The sequence below is a fragment of the Equus asinus genome, chromosome 13 (genome assembly GCF_041296235.1).
Source record: "Equus asinus isolate D_3611 breed Donkey chromosome 13, EquAss-T2T_v2, whole genome shotgun sequence".
Taxonomy (NCBI): domain Eukaryota; kingdom Metazoa; phylum Chordata; class Mammalia; order Perissodactyla; family Equidae; genus Equus; species Equus asinus.
In genome coordinates, this window is record NC_091802.1 from 18,047,274 (window position 1) to 18,067,945 (window position 20,672).

The 20,672-nt window shown below is 50.8% G+C and overlaps 1 protein-coding gene and 1 pseudogene across 5 annotated transcripts in view; one reads left to right on the forward strand and one right to left on the reverse strand.

Moving 5' to 3' along the window:
• Nucleotides 1–20,672, reverse strand: part of ABR (ABR activator of RhoGEF and GTPase) — a 179,206-nt gene that overhangs the window by 112,692 nt on the left and 45,842 nt on the right. The window lies entirely within an intron of this gene.
• On the forward strand, nt 827–1,518 carry LOC123276063 (large ribosomal subunit protein uL14m-like; annotated as a pseudogene).

A 20,672-nucleotide genomic window follows, 5' to 3' on the forward strand; every position in this document is an offset into this window, starting at 1 on the left:
AGGTGGCTTCCTTCATTCAATCGGCAGATATCTGATGTGGACCTACTATGTGCCAGGCACTGTGCTAGGTGATAGGGACTCAACTGGGAGGAAAGCAGACTCAGGCCCTGCCCTCATGAGGTTCACCTCCAGTGGACAGACAGCCCACATGGATTATGTGCCTGGTACATGTAGTAACTCAATCCTCTCAATGTGGTAGGGACTCTGAGAGCCCCCATCTGACAGATGAGGAAACTGAGGCAGAGAGAGGTTAGGTAACTAGCTCAAGATCACACACCAAGTAGGTGGTGGGGCTGAGATTCACACCCAGGGCATTCTTCTTCAGAGTCTGTGTTCTGAACAACTACATGATATGGAGCAGCATCAAAAGTGAATTCATTCCATTGGGAGTCAGAGAGGGCTGCTTGGGGAGGTGATGGTGAGCGGGGTTTAAAGGTCTTCATCAGGCAAACAAATATAGGGAAGGAGACTTGCAGAGGCACAGAGGCAAGAGTCAACACGGAGCTTGGGGAACACTGAGGGGGTCGGCCATACTAAAGCAGAGCAAGTGCGAGTGGGGTTGGGGAGCGCGATGTGGCTGGAGAAGCCGGCAGGCTATGCTAGGTTGCAGGAGGGCAATGGGGAGCCAGGGAAGGGCTTCAAGCTGGAGGGAGACCTGATCCGATTTTGTTTTATTTATTTATTTATTTATTGGTGGGGAAGATTGGCCTTGAGCTAACATCTATGCCCATCTTCCTCTTTTTTATATGTGGGACGCCTGCCACAGCATGGCTGATGAGTGGTGTGTAGGTCCACGCCCAGGATCCGAACCTGCGAACCCCTGGCCTCCAAAGTGGAGTGTGCAAACTTAACCCATGTGCCACCGGGCTGGCCCTGATCCTATTTTGTTTTGCGGACACCCTAAGGTGGCTGGGAGGGGGTGTCCAGGGGAGACAGGTGGTCTGGCTGAACAGCTGTGGAGGTTTGGGGAGAGATGATGACTCAGGTGCATGTGGTGGCCAACAGTGACCTGGGAACATCCCATCCCATCCTCCTCCTTTTGCATCCATGTCTATAACAAGAATGGGGTTGGTGGGGTGGGCATCTGCTGGCCATCAGGGGACAGGAAAGGCACTCATTGTGGGGTGCTGCCTGTCTTGTGCCCAGATGACCCTCAGGTTCGATTCCAACGTGATCCTCACTGAGGACAATGAGAGCCCTGTGGGGACCCGAATCAAGATGTCCATTCTTCCCAGCTGATCCCAGAAAGAAGGCGAGTATTCTAAGGTGCACACACTCTGTGAGGGGAGAGCCCAGGCCTCCGACTGCAGGGGGCCCAAGAATGGAGCAGTTCCAAGAAACGAGCCTTCACTAAAGAAATCTGGGCCCAGGTGGCTGCTCCCTTCAGATGGGTAACAGCATCCTGTGAGAAGACAAACACCTTTTCACGTTTTAAAAACAAGAGCCATCTCCTGAGTTTCTGGCTGGGTAACCAGGTAGAAGGTGAAGCCAGATACTGTGCTAAAAGCTTCATGTGCCTTATCTTATTTAATCTTCTTAACGAGCAAGTGGTAAGTTCTATTACGGTCCCCATCTTGTAGATGAGTAAGTGGAGGCACAAGAAGGTTAAATAACTTGCTTATGGCCACATGGTTAGTTAATGGTGCAGCAGGGATCTGACTACAGTCACGCATCGCTCAATGACGGGGATACACTCTGAGAAATGCATCCTTAGGCAATTTCATCGTGTGTGAACACAGTAGAGTGCACTTACACAAACCGAGACGGTCTAGCCTACTCCACACCGAGGCTACACGGTACTGATCTTATGGGACCACGGGCATACACGTGCTCTGCCATTGACTGAAACATACAGGCAGCCTGAGTCCAGAACCAGCTTTTCTATCCACCTCCAACTTCCTTTGAACCGAGCGCTTTGATCTCTTCCCAATACAGCCATTGTGTCCAGAGAGACTAGCAAAGAATTAGAGAGATTTCAGGCCCTGACTCACAGTTGGGCTCAGTAATAACAATCGCAGCCCACACTTACACAATAAATTAACTCATTTTATCCTCACACCACCCCATGAAGTAGGTACTATTAATATCTCCATTTTACAAATGAGGAATCCAAGGCACAGAGAGGTCACATGTCTTGCCCAAGGTCACACAGCTGCTGAGTGGCCAAACTCGGAACCCAGACAGTCTGGTCCCAGACCCTACTCTCTCTTTTGCTCCCTGACTAAGTCAGTAATGCAACAGTGCATACACTTCTAACGTGCCCAGGGGTCTAGTCTCTCAGGCCACAGCCCATGAGATGCAGCAACTGCAAGGACACGGCCACAGCCAGAACATGCTCAGTAGGAGCAGGGAGAAGCCAACAGTCAGGACAGATGGAAGGGTGAGAACCAGCAGGCACAGTGGTCTTGTGCCAATGGCTGTGCAGGCAGACAGCCCTGGCGAGAGCAGCAGGGCACATCCAGCCACTGCAGGTTGACCCGTGAGTGGACCTGCAATCCGTTTGGCAGGTCACCTCTTGGAATGGATTGAAAAGGGGCCTCGTATACAAAAAGCAGGTATTGTTTTCTGAAGCTTGTCTCAGGGATATACACATATATAAAGCATGTGTGCCATGTTGTAGTGTAAAATGACTTTCCTACTATGGATTTTGTCCAGAAACGTAGGAGTACCATTGTTACTGCTAAGTAAGCTGTAGTTTATTCCTATGCAGCTTTGACAATGAATAATCTAGAGCTACAGGCAAGAACAAAGACGAATCTCAAAAACATAATTTTAAGCTGAAAAAGGCAAGTCACAGAAAAATACTTACACTATGATTCTACGTATATAAATTGTGGGAAAAAACTACACAGTTATATTATTTAGGAATACATATCTACGTAGGAAAACTCTAAAGAAAAGGAGGGAATGATTAACACAAAATTTCTGATGGTGGTTACCTCTGTCTGCCATGGGGGGTGGGGGGGTGGGGGCACTGAGGGTGAGTGCGATGGGTTGAATTGTGTCCCCCTAAAAAAATACATTGGAGTCCTAAGCCCCAGTACCTCAGAATGTGACATATTTGGAAATACAGTCTTTATCGAGCTAATCAAGTTAAAATGGGTCATTAGGGTGGGCCCTAATCCAACATGACTGGTTTCTTTATACAAAGGGGAAATTGGGGTGCAGAGACACAGGGGGAGAACGCTATGTGAAGATGAAGGCAGACGTCAGGTGATGCATCTATAAAGCAGGGAACGTCAAAGACTGCCAGCAACCCTCCAGAAGTAGGAGAGCGGCAGGGAACGGATGCTTCCTCAGAGCCTCAGAAGGCAGCAACCCTGCTGACACCTTGATCTCGGACTTCTGGCCTCCAGCACTTATGGGACAGCCCGTCTCTGTTATTTAAGTCCCCCCACTCTGTGGCGCTTTGAATTAGCAAACTGACACAGGAGGTGCCCGCAGCTTCTCAGGACTGGCAATGGTCTCTTCAGGCTTAACCGAGGGCAGATGGTGTTTGTCCTATAAGTCTTTATTAAACCAAACCCAGGCATTTTATGCTCTTTTGTATATATATTTCACATATAAAATAGAAACTAAAACCATGTAAGGGTGGTCCAATCATTACATTTTACAGTTGAGGGCACTGAGGACCTGCCTAAGGTCGCACAGCCAGGTAGTGGGTGAGCTAGGAGAGGGGCCCAGGTCTTCCCCAGCCAGTTCAGTGAAGGCCACCATCGCAGCCATGCCCCAGAGTGACCCAGAAAAGGCCACATTCTGTTCAGAGTGCAGGACACCTGGAACTCGCCATCTCCTGGGAACAAGCAGGGACCTTTCACTCTTTTGTGCCATGGGTCCAGGGCAGTCTGGTGAAACCAATGGACCCTTCTCTGAAGAACGTTTTGAAACGCATAGAACACATAGGATTACAAAGGAAATCAGTTACACTGAAATGTTACTCTAGCCATGGGGACTCTGATGAGTCCAAGAGAATTAACTGATCCATGCCTGTACACAGTAAGCACTCAGTAAAAGTCAGTGATGGTTATTACTGCTATTATTAGGAGTTGCGTCCATGTCCCTGGGCCTGGGTCAGTGATGCTGGAGGGAGACCCAGGGGTCTGTGCCTTGGAGCCCGGGAACCACTGCAGGACCTGGACCCAGCTGAGGGATGAAGGATGCTGTCCCTGAACTGGGGGCCCCTGTGAGTGATGTCACCACCAGGGAGAGGGGTGCTGTCCTGAGAGAATAGGTCCCTCAGAGCCGAGAGGAGAGGGACCCACAGCAGGCCTTGCCTGGGATCAGAGGCAAGCACAAACACGCCAGGAACAGAGCCTCGGGGGCCTGTGTCCACAGTGCCTCTGGTCACGTGTATTGCTAAAGGGCAGAAAGTGACACTTCACGGTGTCCCGATGGGCCTGGCACTCCCCACACATTATGTAACTGAACTTAACCAAATGCCAGTTTCGCAACTGCAAGGTACATATGAATTATACCCCAAATTTAAAGATGAGGAAACCGAGGCTCAAAGATGTAATGATTTCGTGGAATCAATATTCACATCCAAGCCTCTGGCTCTAAGGAGAGCCTTTAATGCAGACCAACAATCAATCATTCATTCACTCAACAAATCTTCAGTTATACAGAAATCTCCCAAAGGGGGACACTTATCCAGTGGAGACACTGTCACTTGATGGAGTTGTCCTTGACCCTTTCAGCCTCTAGGGAATGCTGACAAATGCATTGGCAGAGAGAAAGGGGCAGGCGTCAGGAGGCCTCACTGCCTTCTGGAGAACCAGGCAGACCCCCAGCGCAGGTACACATCCCTTCTCAGGTGCACAAAGGCTGGGGCCCTCAGACCTTGCCTCCTACTCAGCACCTACCCTGGGCCTTTCAGAAAGCCCCACTCACCCACAAGTCACGTCTTTACAACTGGGCTGAGGACGCCTCCACTATCCACTCCCCACGCAGTTGGCTAATAGTAATGACAGCATCCATTCTCCTCTGAACCCCAAACCAGCCCAGTGAGGCACATTTCACAGCAGAGGCTCATTAAATGACTCATTTGATGCCACACAACGATTAAGCAGGGGCTCTGGGATTCAAATCCAGGCTTTCGCAATTTTGCAATTTCTTTTTCCTTTACCCACACATCCTCTGAAGATTAGTAGTTCCCCAGCAGAAGTGAGAATGTGTAAGACTCATTCTGTCGGGGGTACCCAGCAAGCATTTATCAATAATAGCAATTATCCCTTACTCTGGTATAAAACAGTATGATGAACACACATCCTCACCACTCATCATCTTAGCTGATTTTTTTTTTTTTTGCTTGAGGAAGATTAGCCCTGAGTTAACATCTGTGCCACTCTCCCTCTATTTTATATGTGGGATGCCTGCCACAGCATGGCTGACAAGTGGTGTAGGTCTGCGCCTGGGATCTGAACCCACAAGCCCAGGCTGAGGAAGTAGAGCAAGCCAAAACACTAGGCCACTTTGACCACTAGGCCACAGGGCCAGCCACCACCTTTGCCGATTTTTACAACAACCCCAGGACATCCATGGGACAGGCATGTATAACTCTCATTCTGCAGACGGGGAAAGATTCAGAGAGAATGATTTTACCTGGACACAGGATAGTTTACCGGAGTGTGCCCCTTTGGTCCCTTCTCCCTGCTTCTCCACCCTGTTTTCTGCCCCAGCAGAGGTCAGAGGAAGGGAGGGATGTGAGGCTGAGATATTTCTACCCCCAGCTACTCCTTGTGGGCCACCCAGGCCGTGTGCTTCCATCGAAGGTTGTAGCTCCTGCCAAGAAGCCGCTCACACGGCCTCTGTGTCTCCTGCTGTGGGAACCAGAGCCTCCCCTCGTCCTGCCCACACTTTGGTCATAGTCTCCTTATAATGTCTCCCCAAACTCCCAATCTGAGTGTGCCATCTGTCTCCTGCGGACCCTGATGGACGCAGCAGTAAGTAACCAGGTTGGGAACTCCGGTGTCCTGATGGATGAACTCAGGCCTCTCTGAACCTGCCAACAAGCACTTACTGAACAGTCCCTTAGGGACCTGGGGGGAGGGGCCAGGGCAGAGAACTGGAGGGAGCCGGTAGCAGACAACAGGCCAAGCTCTTGGTCTCAGATTTTTCTTTGAAGTTAACCTTCCGAAAATGGGGAAAGACTACAACATGGAGAAGCTGGGCCTGGGGGTGGCCTGTGGTGGGAAAAAAGGGGAAGACTTGGATCGGGGCTTTGGGCCAAATAGAATCACAAGTACATTCTGGAAATTGATCTCTGGCCACAAGCTAGGACAGGGCCGGGGCAGCCCCTTGTTAACAGCAGGCATGTCCACACTGCTCCTGGGATGGGCTGGTAGGGGGGACAGGTGGGCATGTGATGGCCTTGAGAGAGGGAAGCTGCAGGTATCTCATCCTCATCCTGTCTCAAAGAGCCAGCCGGAGAAAGGGAGATGCCAACTGTTGGTTTCCAGACCCTCTTTCCCATTTATCCTCCTTGACACAAGCATCCAGGCGTGGTGCTGGGATGTGGGGCTGTTCGAGGTTCCTGTCATGCTCTGGCCTCCAGCCTCACCTCAGCCAGGAGCACACAGTCAGGCTGCATGGCCAGACTCTGGGGCACAGAGAAGAACAAAGAGGAAGGATCCTCTTGGAGTGGGAAAGGGTACATGGATTTTCTTCCTTCTACTTTTAGGTATTTTTCTAGTCCTCAATAACTCCATGTATTCATTTTATAAAGGGGAAAAATTTCTATCCTGGAGAGTCATGAAGATTCTCAAGGAGAAGGAAGACACCACATCGTGGTACAATCATTTGGAATTAATAAGATTGAAAAGGACCTAGAATTAGGATTTGCAGGCATGGACCTCAGACAGGCCTGGAGCCAGCCTGTTAGGGACACTCACTCTATATAGTCATTCAGCAATCACTCAGGGATGCGCTGGGGTCTCTTGCACCTGGGGACAGGCTGGCACATAGCCAGTGTCACAACATTCAGGGGTGGGGGGCAGGAAGATGCAAACCCCAGTGTGAGCTCCTCATGCCTGGCTGAACTCTCTCTCGATGCAAGGATCTCGGGGCAACCCAGGAAGTCACACCTCCCTCTGGAGCACGCTGTGTTACCACCTGCTTTGTGAAGCCTTCGCCGTAGGTTTCCATGTCCTTGACCTTAAAGAAACTTTACATCTTTAACTGTGGCAGTTGGTAGGCAAGATGCAGCATAGTACCCTGTCTAAGACCGAGAACACAGGGGCCAGATTGCTTGGGTTCGTACCCCAGCTTATCGTTTTCTAGCTATGTGTCCTTGAGCAAGTGACTTACCTAATTTGTGCCTCTGTGTTCTCATCTGTGAAGTGGAGAAAACTGCCTTCTTCATAGGATTGTTGCGAAGAGTAAGGGGATTCAAATACACAAAGTGCTTGGAACAGTGTGGGAGACAGAGCAAGTGCTAGGTAAGTGACAGCTATTATTATTGGCATTTTTCCATTAATCACATCATTATTTCTTTTCTTTTTTTCTTTTTTTTTTTTTTTAAGATTTTATTTTTTCCTTTTTCTCCCCAAAGCCCCCCGGTACATAGTTGTATATTCTTCGTTGTGGGTCCTTCTAGTTGTGGCATGAGGGACGCTGCCTCAGCGTGGCTTGACGAGCAGTGCCATGTCCGCGCCCAGGATTCGAACCAATGAAACACTGGGCCACCTGCAGCGGAGCGCGCGAACTTAACCACTCGGCCACGGGGCCAGCCCCTCTTTTTTTCTTTTTAAAGATTGGCACCTGAGCTAACATCTGTTACCGCTTTTTTCTTCTTCTTCTTCTCCCCAAAGCCCCCCGGTACATAGTTGTATATTCTAGTTGTGAGTGCCTCCGGTGTGCTATGTGGGATGCTGCCTCAGTACGGCTTGATGAGTGGTGCTGTGTCCTCCCTCAGGATCCAAACTCCAAACCCTTGAAACCCTGGGCTGCCAAAGTGGAATGCATGAACCTAACCACTCAGCCATGGGCCGGCCCCAACATCATTATTTATGTCAACTCTATAAAACCAATCTCAATATTTCTGTGACAACTCCACAGAAACTTCTCATCAGCTTGGCCTCCAGGGGTCAGGGAGAGCACAGAGAGCAGAAGAAAGTAATGAAATGAGCAAGGAACATCTAGATGGGTCCCTTGTTGATTGTCACATACACGCCATTTAATCCGGTGGTAGAGACACCAAATAAAAGGCAAGACACCCAGTAAAATTTGAACTTCGGCTAAGTAACAAGTTTTTAGTATAAGTATATCCCAAATATTGCATAGGATATACTTATACTAAAAAAAAATTATTCATTGTTTAAAATTCAAGTTTGACTGGGCATCTTATACTTTTATTTGCTAAAGAATTTGGCAGCCGATCCGTGGGGTTGGTGAGGTTGTTCCCATTTTACAGGTGAGGAAGACGAAGCTCAAAGGGGTTAAGTAAACTGCCGAAGGTTTCAAAGTCCGAGTTTCCTGTGAGCAGTAGGCTGCTTCCCTCCAGCTGTGCTCCTCATCTCAGAAGACGGGACAGGCCTAGAGCCAGAGAAACGAGTCCTCAGTGTCCCGCCTGCAAGCACAGCCTGCTCCTCAGCCCCTGAATGGGCAGCCTGTAGGCAAAGAGCCATTTTTCCCCAGAGGGAGGAAACTACTGCTCCCCAAAACCCATGCACCAGGGAGCCTTCCTGTGGGAGACGGGGGCGGGTGGCCAGCAGGTAGGAGGGCCCAGTCAGCCAGGGCAGCACGAACAGCCCTTCCAGGAGCTGTCCCTGCCAAGGCTGGAACCTGGAGGCAAAAATCCCAGGAGAAAACTCAGGAAGCACCAAAGGAAACCCCTCCAGAAGTGCTGAAAAATTTCCGCAGCCAAGAGAGAAACTTTTAAAGTGAAAGCAGCTATGAAAGTGCTGGCGGAGGCGGGGAGGGGGTGCCTGGCCTCTCAGAGTTCAGGGCATGACCACAATGACCACAGCACCCTGGTCCAGGTCACAAGGCCCCTACCCCAGAGCTCTTGCAGATGGCCTCAGGCCTCCCCTGGCTCCAGAGGGCCCCCCACATCTGCCCTGGTTGGGGGGGAGGTCCCCTCCTCTGCTCTCCCAGGCTCCAAGGTGGGGTTTCACTTCAGTCATTCTCAGCTCTATTTTTACTCAAAAGTGGCAAGAAACAGCAAAAGTTCAAAGCAGGACAATTAAGTCACCTGATTCCAGGCCTCTGCAAGGCCAGGGATCATAGCTGACCCTTGCAGGGAGCAGGGAGAGGGAAGGGCGCCCAGAACCTCTGGAGGGCATCTCTCCGGGACCAGGAATCTAGGTCTAGACCACTCCCCCACCAGTCTGTGATGTCCCTAGGAGGTGACATTCAGCCTCATCAGCACCTGACCAAGAAAGGCCAAAGGGCATTCCTCCAGGCAAAGAGCATATGCAAAAGACACGGGACTATGCCAGGGCAAGGTGTGTCTGGGGAACTGTGAAGAATTCAGTGTGGCAGGGAGCGCCAGGAGGTGAGGCTGGAGATGGGTTGGGGACACTATCTGTAAAGGCTCCAGGCTATGCAGGAGTTCAGATTTTGTCCTCCAGGAAGGAGGGGGGTGGGAAGATGCTACACTGGCAAGGGACTGAATCAGATCCTCCAGGAGGGCTTGGAGGAGTCTAGGTCCTTCCTGCTCAGCATGGGCATCACCTGGGAGCTTGTTAGAAACACCAAATTGGAGGTCCTGCCCAGACATGCTGGATCAGAATCTGTGTTTTCACAGGACACCGCAGCTGATTAATGTGCAGTGGTCTAGAGGCCCTGAGGTATGGCTGGGGCAGAGAGGGGGTCACCGGTTTGATCTCTCCCAATACTTTTCTGATTGCCCTTCTGCCCTCCTCATGCCCAGCTCTGCCTCTTTGCAGCCTCCCTGCTCCACAATTCTCTTAGGTGGCCCTTGTGCTAGAACAATGGGCCTCAGCCCCAGAACAGTTCCTTTCTTCGTACCCCCTCACTCAAACACAAAGCATTTAGAAGCTCCCGCACTGTAAGGACATATCTGGTGTTATGGGAAAGAGAAGCACATAGTGATTGAGAGTCAGTCCCCAGTTGGACTGGGCACATGGAGGAGCTTTTCAAACATACAGAAGCCCAGGCCCCACCCCAGATTCTCATTCAGAGGCCCTGGTGTTTGGGCACCTGTGGTGAACAGCACAGGCTGGGCCGTCCACACAGATCTGGGTTTAGAGCCCAGCTAGGCTCTTTATAGGCTGCGTGGCCGTAGGAAAGCTGTTAAACCTCTCTAGAGTCTTGAAAAAAAAAGTTTTCTCATCCACAAAACTGGATAAAAATAGTTGGGACCTCTGCAGGAGGCTGAAGATTAAATGGGACATTGTTTGTAAAGTGCTTAAGGACAGTGTCTGGCACCCTATAAATGGCAGCCTTTGTTATTTTTCATGTCTCTAAAGAGTTTAGAGTCTGGCAGAGAAGAAATGACAAAAGGCGGGAAACACTACATAAGTAAACATTACAAAACAATAGATAAGAGAGTGCTCAGTGATGTGGCCCAGAGCAAGCAGTGTTCCAGGTTCTGAGCTGGGGATCTCACTGAGGCACAAGGGGCTTCCTGGAGGTGGTGGTAGCTGAGCCAGAGCACAGAGGTTGGCTGCGGGATAGTGAGAGGCCTCACGGACTAGAGTAGGGGGAGTGTGCTGGGGTGCCGGGAAATCTGAATGGATAGTGCGAGGGTCCCCCAGCCTGGGGGATCTTGAAGGCAATTTAGATCAGATGCGGAAAGAAAATGCCCCACTGAAGGTTTCTGAGCAAAGGCGAGGTGGATGGAAGTGGGTTCAGCGTAACCACAGCCCTGGAAAGGGGGTGGTGTCTCAGGCCAGAGAGGGCACTTGAGGACTCTCAGGCATCCGATGCAAAGGTCTGGCTGTGGTGGCAGCTGACCAGCTGTGCAGGGCCCCCAGGCCAGAAACAGCTCTTCTGACATCAAATTTGTGTCCCATCCTTCCTTTCCAGTGAGCAGGAAACAGAACCAGCTCCTGCTTTCGGTCTCTAAATGTTCTACACCCCAAAACGGCACACGGTGCCCACTGACCCATCCAGGTGGGCACCATCCAGGCCTCACAAGGGGGGAACGTGTGGTCAGGAGCTGCCATGGGGTCTGCAAAATGTTTGCCAGACAAAATCAAGGGAAAATGGCCCTTCCACCCGGCTGAGTAGCACAGCAGCTGGTCTCTCATTAACCCTCTCAATGATGCACGAGAAAATTAACAACCAAGGCATTCTGCTCCATTAACAGCCAAGTTGGCCCCCTGGGGCGGGGGGGGGGGGGGGGGGGAGGACACAGGTTTTGTCTAGACAGAGGCACTCATCAAGGCCAGATGCCTGAGCTTCTGCCACTCATGAAGGGGGGGGGGGGCAGAGGAGACCCAGTGTGTCCCCCATGGCAGGTGCCCCCCATGGTGGAAGTCACCAGCAGAGGCCCATCACAATGGCCGCTCCCTCTTCTCATCCTTAAAATAAGGGGAACAACCTTTCACAGGTTTACTGTGAGGCTTAAATGAGATCATGAATGTGAGAACACTAGCTGAAGTCTGGTACCCATTAGGTGTCCCATCAATTGCTTCATTATTTTTATTTTTATTGGGAAATGGGCTCCAAAGAGAGATGTGTCATAGGTTGCTTTTCGTCTGGCCAGAATCCAGAGTTACGGAAGGGTTTGACTGGGTTCAGGGTCTAAGGTCAGTCCCCTAGGAGTGGGAATAAAGGACCCTGGAGCCCTGCTACCCAAATCATGGTCCCTAGACCATCAGCAGCAAATTGGCATCACCTGGGCGCTTGCTAGAATGCAGAACCTCGGGCCTCAGACCTACAGAACGAGAACCTGCATCTTAAAAAGATCCCCAGGCGATTCAAATGCATAACAGAGTTTGAGACTCTGCTCCGGGAGAAAATCATCTTCTTCCCACTCCTCTCCCACCAAGGGAAATATGGGGCCCAGGGCACTGGGTAGGCAGAAGTAGAGGATGCTGCAGAAGGGCCCTTCAATTAGCACCTGCGTGCTTGTCATGCTGTGTTAAAGCACATTCAAGCACAAGTTGAGAAAACTGTTCCCTTCTTGATTCCTTTCAGTCTTTCCTGTTACTGAAGAAGGACTCTGTTTGATTCTGGTACGTCTTTAACATCCCTCTATCCTCTATCCTCTGTATGTTTCCCTTTAAACAAAGACACAGGAGGCTCAGATCTAGATCCTTCCAAGGGCAACAATGTATAACCAGAAGTAATAATACTGTTTAATCTTTAGTGCATTTATTTGTAAGGTAACTTTTCATTTATTGCAAGTGGTACAGATTTTCCATTAGTTTCCTTTCTAAGCAAGTTACATTTTAAACAATGAATCAAATTGAAGGAAAACATTAAGTCCCAAATAACAGAAGTGTGTGATTCTGGCAAAAATTGTAACAGTGACATATAAGGGACTGCAGTTTGGTAAATTATTATTTCTTATAGTTCATAAGAGCTCTTTGAGATCATCTCATCCACTGTTTTTCCTATTACAGGTCATAAAATCAATGTAGTAGGTCATGACCAGCACTTTTGGGGTTTGTTTTTAATGGAGTGGAGTGGAATAGAATAGGACAGAAGGGCACAAAAATATGAGTGCATTGCAAATGGGATAGAAAGGGTAAGTACTGTCCCATGAAACTTTTGTTTCAGTCTCTGTGTACTGGTTGGCAATGTAAAATGAATGTATTATGTTTGGATTGTTGTCCAAAGAGTTGGCAAGTCACTCATCTAGTCCAATCTCCCTTTGGCAGGTGCCCCCGGCCGCTGCTAACTTAATTCCAATGGTGAGGAGTTGACTCCTTTGGTCAGGCCACCCATGAGCAAATGTCCCCTAATGCTACCCCCTGGAGGCCCCATCACAGCTCTCTGGCTCCTCTCTTATGACACAGTCCTGACAACAGTAGTTACTGCCACGTGTTATTAAATGGGCGCTCCCCAGCCCTTCCGAGGTGAGGGAGGACTCCGGGAGCTGGCACTGAGGCCCTGTTTCAACCAGCACAGAAAGAACTGTGGAGAAGCACTAGAATGAAAATATGTCCTTTTTGTAAAGAGAGACAGGATCTGCTCTCCTGGCCCTCTCAACTCTCTCGAGCTTGGTAGCCCCATTTCATTGGTCTTCCCTAAGAGATATCTCTTCCCTTGAGAGATGGGGAGAGGGAAGGAGGCTGGAAGGAAGAGCAGGAAGAGCAGGAGAAAGCTCTGGGTGGCGGAGGGGATAGAGGGCACCACAGGGTGGCACCTGGAGGATGGACCTTGTCAAGGCTGAGCCTCTGGTCTGGCTGCATCCTGGAACCACGGGGAGGGCAGGAGCACGGCAGGACAGCAGGAGGGAGAAGCCTGGCGCAGCAGGTTCAAGGTGGTGGGAGGAAGAGGTCAGGAGCAACTAAGGCCTTAGGGGCAACTGAAATTCCACAGTTGTCCACCTACAAAAAGAAGCGTAAGTGAGGGGAAGGGTTCCTGGATCCCTACTCTCAACCAAGCAGGGGTTCCTAAAAACGCCTGCAGACTCGGTGAAGGAAGTAAGCTGCCTGTGAAATTTTGAGCAGCAAAGGGAAAGGAAGAGAATGGAGTTGTGGGGCGCCCTGATTCCCCCCCTTTTACCTTCCTGCTTTGGCTGTTGGCTCAGGGCAGGCTCTCATAGCCTTTATCATACCCAAAAAACGCACCACACACAAACCCTTCCTGCAACAAGCCCTCCAATATTGTTCCGGCCTTTCTGCCTCCAGCCAAAGAGGGATCTGCATTGGTGTAAGCTCCTGGGCACAGGCTTCCCCCAGAGGACTGACCTCTCTGCAGGGGACTCTCTGGGCTCCAGGCCTTAGTGGGTGTTGGGAGTGGGGCTAGAAGGTCTGCACCAAGCCACCCCATCATTAACATGCTGTGTGTGGGTGAGTTCAAATGCAGAAGCTGGATCTGCAGCCCAACTGGCCCTGGGCCTCAGCAAAGGACCTTGGTGTGCAGTGGCCTGATTTATAGCTGAGGGCTCTCTTCATTTTCCCTTGGAAACTGTGGAGGTGAATTTAAAAAGGCCCGAGAGCAGGGCCAGCACACATGGGCTCCGCCAAGTCCTCTCTTCCTCCAGTGCCCACTTCCTTGCCCCTGGCCTGGCTCTGCTCTGGAAACTGGGCACTAGCTGTACCCCATCCCTACCTCCAAAGTCAGTGCTTCTTGCCAATAATCCCAGGGACACGGAAACACAGGGTTAGGGGTTCCAAGTGCCCATAAGGAGATCTCCTTGGGATCATCCTCAGGAAGAGGCAGCCCAGTTGGTGGGCCCTGGCAGGACACCTGGAGGCTGACAGCCGCCCGAATGCCATGGACGACAGTCTTCATAGTTGTCATTCTAGCTAGAGAGAGGAACCAGCTCAATCAACCTCTGTGAATTACCAGCTGCCAAGGGACCTTCACTGGCACCACGGTGAAAGTCAAGGGACTGTGGGACAAAGCACATGGTTTAGTCAGGCCAACCCTGTGCTCCATTCCTGGCTAGCACTCTAGCTCTAAGACCTTGAATTACTTACTTAACTTCCCTGAGCCTGCTTCTTCCCTACAAAATAGAAAAAGGAATTCCTGCAGAGCCGGAATAGGGGTTCTTAAGATAAGGACTGTTGAGGATAGGTGATAGCACATGGGAAGCTTCTAGGACAGTGTTGACATACAGCAGGTACTCAATCGGTATTGGCTGTAATCAGTATTGCTGTCGGAAGCTGAATGGGCTACATACAGAGTCAGAGGGATCTGAGATCAGGCCCAGCTCAAACTGGGAGACCTTTGGCAATAACTCAACCTCTCTTGGCCTCAGTCTCCTCACCTATAAAATGGGATGATAACAGATATCTTGTTGGGTTGTTAGGATAATGTCAGGAAAGTACCCAGCACAGCATCTGGCACATAGTAGGGGTCGTTAAATATTTTGTTTTCTGTCATTCTTCCTATACCAAATAGAAAAATCTAATTTCTGTGAACCGAGCAGGACTGAAGAGCTTTCTTTTCATTGGGCGCAGTGGTTGTGAGAGACCCAAGGATGAAGTTTCATGCATCTTTGCAGAATCCAGACACTTTTCCCAAAGAGGTCCCAGTGCACAACTCCGGGTAGGCCACCCTACAGAACACACTGCCACCCTGGCCTCAAAACCCTCAGAACAGGGTCTTTCTCCCAAAACTGAACCTTCAACAGAGAAACTCATTCAAAAAGGTGGCCCTCAGGCTGTTTAGGCCCAGGGTAACATGCAGCTGGACACGGTGACCACAAGCGAGGAAATCAATTGTTGCTGTGGGGAGGAATGTCCCCCAGCTGGGGAAATAACTGGGCTTAATTACATGGCATCTTCGGTCTCCGTAATCTTGCTCCATTAAACCCTTGCCGTTGGCCAGGAGGCAATGCCCAGGAGAAAGGGGTTAGCCCAGCACACTAATAGGATCAGCCCTGCAATCCCATGAAGGTAATTATGGCCACATCCTTCCCCAACAGCCTTGAGTAAACCCACAGATCCCTAGTCAACATGCGGCTTTTCTAGGCAGCTCTAGCTCTACTGACACGCTAGGGAAGCCAACGGCCACGCTGCCCGGAACAACAAGGACTCTGAACTCCAACAGCACTGGTCCACCTGAGGCCTCCCAGCCCCATAACCCCTTCTGGAGACCTTGCTCACCTTAGGCAAAGTGCCTGACCACATATGCCACACCTACCTGTGGTCTAGAGGGACAAGACGGCATCAGAGGTGAGGGCAGAAGAAAGGGCATGGTACCTAACAGTTAGGTGACCACAGGGCCCACCCACCCATCTGCCCCATCTCCTGAGTGCCACAATGACCCTGTAAGGTTCTATATGGCCAGTAAACCCATACTCATCTTTCATTCTGGTGTGTGATGGGAAAGGAGGGGAAGGAAGAGGAGACAGGGGCAGAAAAGTGAGTGGGAGACCAAAATAAGGTCTGAATCTGGGGACAGAGAACTGGAAGCCCCATCCACAGTTAGTCACGGTACCAGTTGGCCCCTCTTCAAAGGGCTCTTTGCCAAATACCTTGGGCAGGGGATGGGGCTGGGCATCTATCCGCAACCCCCACATGGGCATGCCTCTTATAGTTTACCTGTGCCTTGATTTCTTTCTTCTTCCCCATTTACAGGGTCTGACAGGTTCTCCCCAAGCTTCAGGGACAAGCAGAACACTCCCACTGCCAGTCAGGGGCATCCATGGCTCCACTTGACCCCATCCTGCCCAAATACATGCAAGCTGGGGCAGACCAAGGCCACAAGTCAAAATCAGCTTCTCCTATCCCCCACTGGAAACAGGTAAGCATGCAGGCCTCTCCTCCTGGTACTCCGTGGAAAGTGCCAAGACCCTGCAGGTAGAATGCGGTGGGTACTCAAGCCCCACAGATCACCTTAGCCTACCACAGCCAGGGGCCCAACAGAGGCAAACAACAAGGAGATGACGTCAAGTTGTCCCAGAGCTGCCTAGTTCCTGGTTTGTTCCCAAAGGGCTCAAGCTGAGCCAAACAGCTACAGCACCAACACTGGCCGTGGAGTCTTCCAATCACACAATCACAAGCCCTAGCAATGCGTGGGACTCCCTTGGGGGTCTCCGACTCCACTACAAGCTACTACAATTACCACATCCACAACAGCCGGAAACTTGTGAATGGGCCAGCTAACGGGTTTCTGGGATTTCTGGTGGAGTAAAGCATCACAAGAGCCAAGAACCCAGAAGTTTTCTTCTCTCTCATACTCATGCAACCAAAAATTACCGAGGGCTTATTATGCACGAGGCACTGGGCTAGGCACCACCTGAGAACCTGGTCTAACACTCTGCTCCTGCCAGCCCCCTGCCCCTTCCCAGCCCCTTCCCAATTCCTCTGCAAGCCTTTCATGGATCCCTGTTCAGTGATGAGCTGGACAGCTGAGCAGTTCAACAACATTCCTCATCTTCAAAGCTTTATAAACGCTAATTAATCCACATGGTACCCACAAGAGACATCACAGCCTTGCCTCCCAGAGGGGTGTGTATAAGGAGTGGGCACCAGAATCGCCGGGGAAACAGACCAGACCTCAGAGAGCAGCCCAAGTCTTCCATCCTACTCGCGGGAGTGAGACAAAACGGGGTTTCCTCACCATCCCCCCATCTTCTCCCCACCTAACAGTATTCTCTAGCTAATTCTCCACGAACGTTCCTGTCATTTCTTCCTGTTTCCAAAGAACAACAACAGCAGCAATCACAACAACAACAAATTGTGTTTCTCTGAGTAGATGACAATTCTTCTGCCAGCCCCACCTCTGAGACTCTGGCAGCCATGACAACAGGGGCTGGTGTTATGCCTGGGGCTATTCCAAGGATAAGAAAACATTCATCTGCAGGTGTTCGCTAGCACATCAGGGTGGTCTGGGTGAGAAAGTTGCTCTGATCAAATCCACGCAGTCTGTCGGGTCAGTGGCTTGGTCCTTGGCGTGGCTAATATAGGAACAAGATGGGAAACTGAGGCAGGGTCAGGATCATCTGGAGATGGGTTTGTATTCCCACAGCCCCAAATGCTTTCCTGGCCCTCGGACAGGGCATGGAGTCTATAAGGGGCATAAAAACATCCCAAGAGACTGAAATATCCCTTAGAAACGTTGCTTGGGGTAAGAGAAGTGAGCTCCAAAACGCAGGTTCTAGTAACAACAGACGATTGTATTCTGCGTTCTGTGAGGTTCAAGTAACTGCAGAGTTTTCCTTGGCTGGGTAGGGTAGGTATGTTTGAGGCCAGAGCTAAATTGCTTGAGACAAAAAAGAGGCTGAAATGGCAAAGGAAAAGAACTTACATGTAGCCCTCAGCTCTCTTTTAAAATAAATCCTGAACATATAAAGATTTTCTATTTAAAGAGGTGCCAAATTATTAGCCGGCCTGGGGCACCTATACTTCTCATGTCAGATCTATCTGGAGGGCAGTCTCCACTCAGAGGGACAGAGACAGTTTCAGAGCAACCCCCCATTTTGAGATAGTTCCACAGAACTTAATTTAACCCAATCTAATCCCATGGTATAGGAGAAAACCAAGAGAAAGTCCTAAGTGTCTAGAGGAAAGGGTGGTGAGAGGAAGACACAGAGAAGATAAAATGAAGAACACAGCCCTGCAGAGAGCATCACATCAGCTCCAGGGAAAGAATCTCGGCAAGGCACTGAGGGGCGAAGTTGACGTTATTACATTAATGTCGGAAAACGAGCAGCACAGAGACAGGATGTGGTGGCTGGAAGCCTCCTCTACCACTCCAGCTTATCACGGGCAAAGACCCTGCTCCCATCAGTCCCAGAGCACTGTGGCAGCTGGGAGCCAACCCATCTCCTGGAGTCAGACAAATCCCCATCACCACGAAACTTCAGGACTTCTACCATAGGGGAGAAAGGAGGTCCCCTTATCAAATGACCATCAACCTACAACGGAAGTGGGTGCACTCCTCCTGGCACAGATGCTGAAGCCAGAAAGAATGAGGTGACAAGTCCAAAGGCAGGAAGTGTGTGAGGGGAGGGGCCGGTTGGCAGTCTGGCACCTTAGGAGTAGAGAATCACTGGCCTCAGTGAGCTCAGAGCTTCAACCACTCCTGCCTTGGCTCCCGGACCAAGACCCAGTTCCTGCAAGACATGGACAGGGTGTGGTCAGAATCACTGAGGCCACTTACCCTGCTGGACCATTTCAGGGAGAACTCTGTGACAGAGGATCAAAGAGAGAGATGTTCCCCTTATTCCTTGAATAAGCTCAGACACATCCAGATGACATGCAGAGTCTCCCTGACAGTCCTAGGGTATGATCTGAATTCCAGCTTTGTCACTTATCAGTCATGGGACCTTGGGTAATGATTTGAGCTTCCTGAGCCTCTCTGCAGTGAGGAGATAAGACTACCTACTTTGCAGAGTTGTGTGGTTTGGAGGGAATAGATGGAGAGTTCCCAGCATAGTGTCTGGCATACAGTAGGTCTTCAGGAGATGCTATTACCACTCGTACCAGGAGCAGCCTCATCAGTGGGTCATTCACATCTCTAAAAAGTACACCAGCCACCCTACGCCCCGGGTATATCTCCTTTATAATTCCTGATGGATTTGGCTTTTGTGGTGACTTGCCACCCCAGGACTCTGAGCCCTGTAAGCAAACAGCTTCCCGAGAGGCAGAGGAACTTCCTCTGGGAGCCATAAAACCATGGTGCCAGGCAAATGACAGCCCGGGTATTTGTTTTAATTTAGGCTCTTGTCAAGAGGAAACTTCATGGCTAACAGCCCAAACATGACTGCACAGCACCTCCCCAGGAAGCCTCGTTCTACAGCTCTCAAATAAGCCATTTTCAAGAGAGAGGCAGGCACTCCTCACATTGCTGCCAAGTCAGCACCCTACCGCCCTACCCCTCCATCCAGGCTGCCCCAGGAGCTCAGAGGCCCGGGCAGCCGCAGCAGAGTAGACAGCTCAGATGCCAGGCTGCCCAGGTCAGGGCTGGTTAACGGGCACCCCTAAAGTGGCCTTCCGTCTAACTTCCTTTTCTGGTCTCACCTTCCTCTGGTCAGAAATTTTCAAGGCAGCCTCAGTGAATTTTGCTTCTAGGCTGCGGGGCGGAGGTGGGGGTGGGGAGGGGCTGCATTTAGGGGGCAGATGGAAAACTTGGAAATGATCAGGTCAGGGAGTCCACTTCAGGGCAATGGAGAGAAAGCCAGAGACAGGTTTCCATAGGATTCTATGCTTTGGGAAACAGGAAAACCAGTATTGGGTTTCTGCAAAGAGTCAAAAATATTCAGGAACATAAGCAGCACGTGAATATGAGGAATTGTGATGACTTGTTTGCAAATGCGCGGCTGAGAGGAGGTCACTAATCCTTCCTTCGGGTCAGGGGCTGATCTGAGGCAGGGCTCTGAACAGATGTGCACCCCCATTCACACAGACACATGTGCACACACACGTCACACAGCCGTGGGCCCTGACCTTCACCCAACGATGCTGGCCTCTGCAGGGGAAAGAGCAGATGGAGCGGCGGGGCCAGTGCAGGACCAACACCCGGGGGGGGGGGGGGGGGGGGGGGCGGGTTCCAGCTTTGCCCCTTTGATGTTGAAAAACCAAAGCAGAATGAACCATCACAAGGAGAGTTCCTGGGAGGAGGATAGGAAGGAAAACAGGATGGTGGGGGGAGGGAGAAGAGGAAGAAGGTATGGTGAATGACGAGTACCCAAGGGGATACAGAGGTCAGAGGCTGGCTGCTGAGTACTGAGGAACCTCCGGGGCAAGACTTTGGGGTTCAAGGCTCTGTCCTTGTCCTAACCCTAACTCCCTTGCCTCCCTAATAGGACTGTTACTGAGGAATTTGAGCCAGGTTGACCCTTAGAAATGCCCTTGTCCCGTGGCATCCAGTCTTCAGAGCCAGAACCTGGCTCCACCTGCCTCCCCCAACACCTTCCCCCTGCCTCTGCCCTGGGCTAGGAGACCCAGCAAGAGGGAGTGGGAGGGTCCCACTGGAGTGATCCGGAAGGGCGAAATCCACTTACTATCTTCTTCAGGGGCCAGCAGGACCCTCTTCCTACATCACTGAAAGGTTGGGGAAGGTCTCAAGGGAGGGGTCCGGAGAAGTGCAGCGCGTTAGCCAACCAAGCAAGGCAGGGTGGGATGGGGGCGCTCACGGAT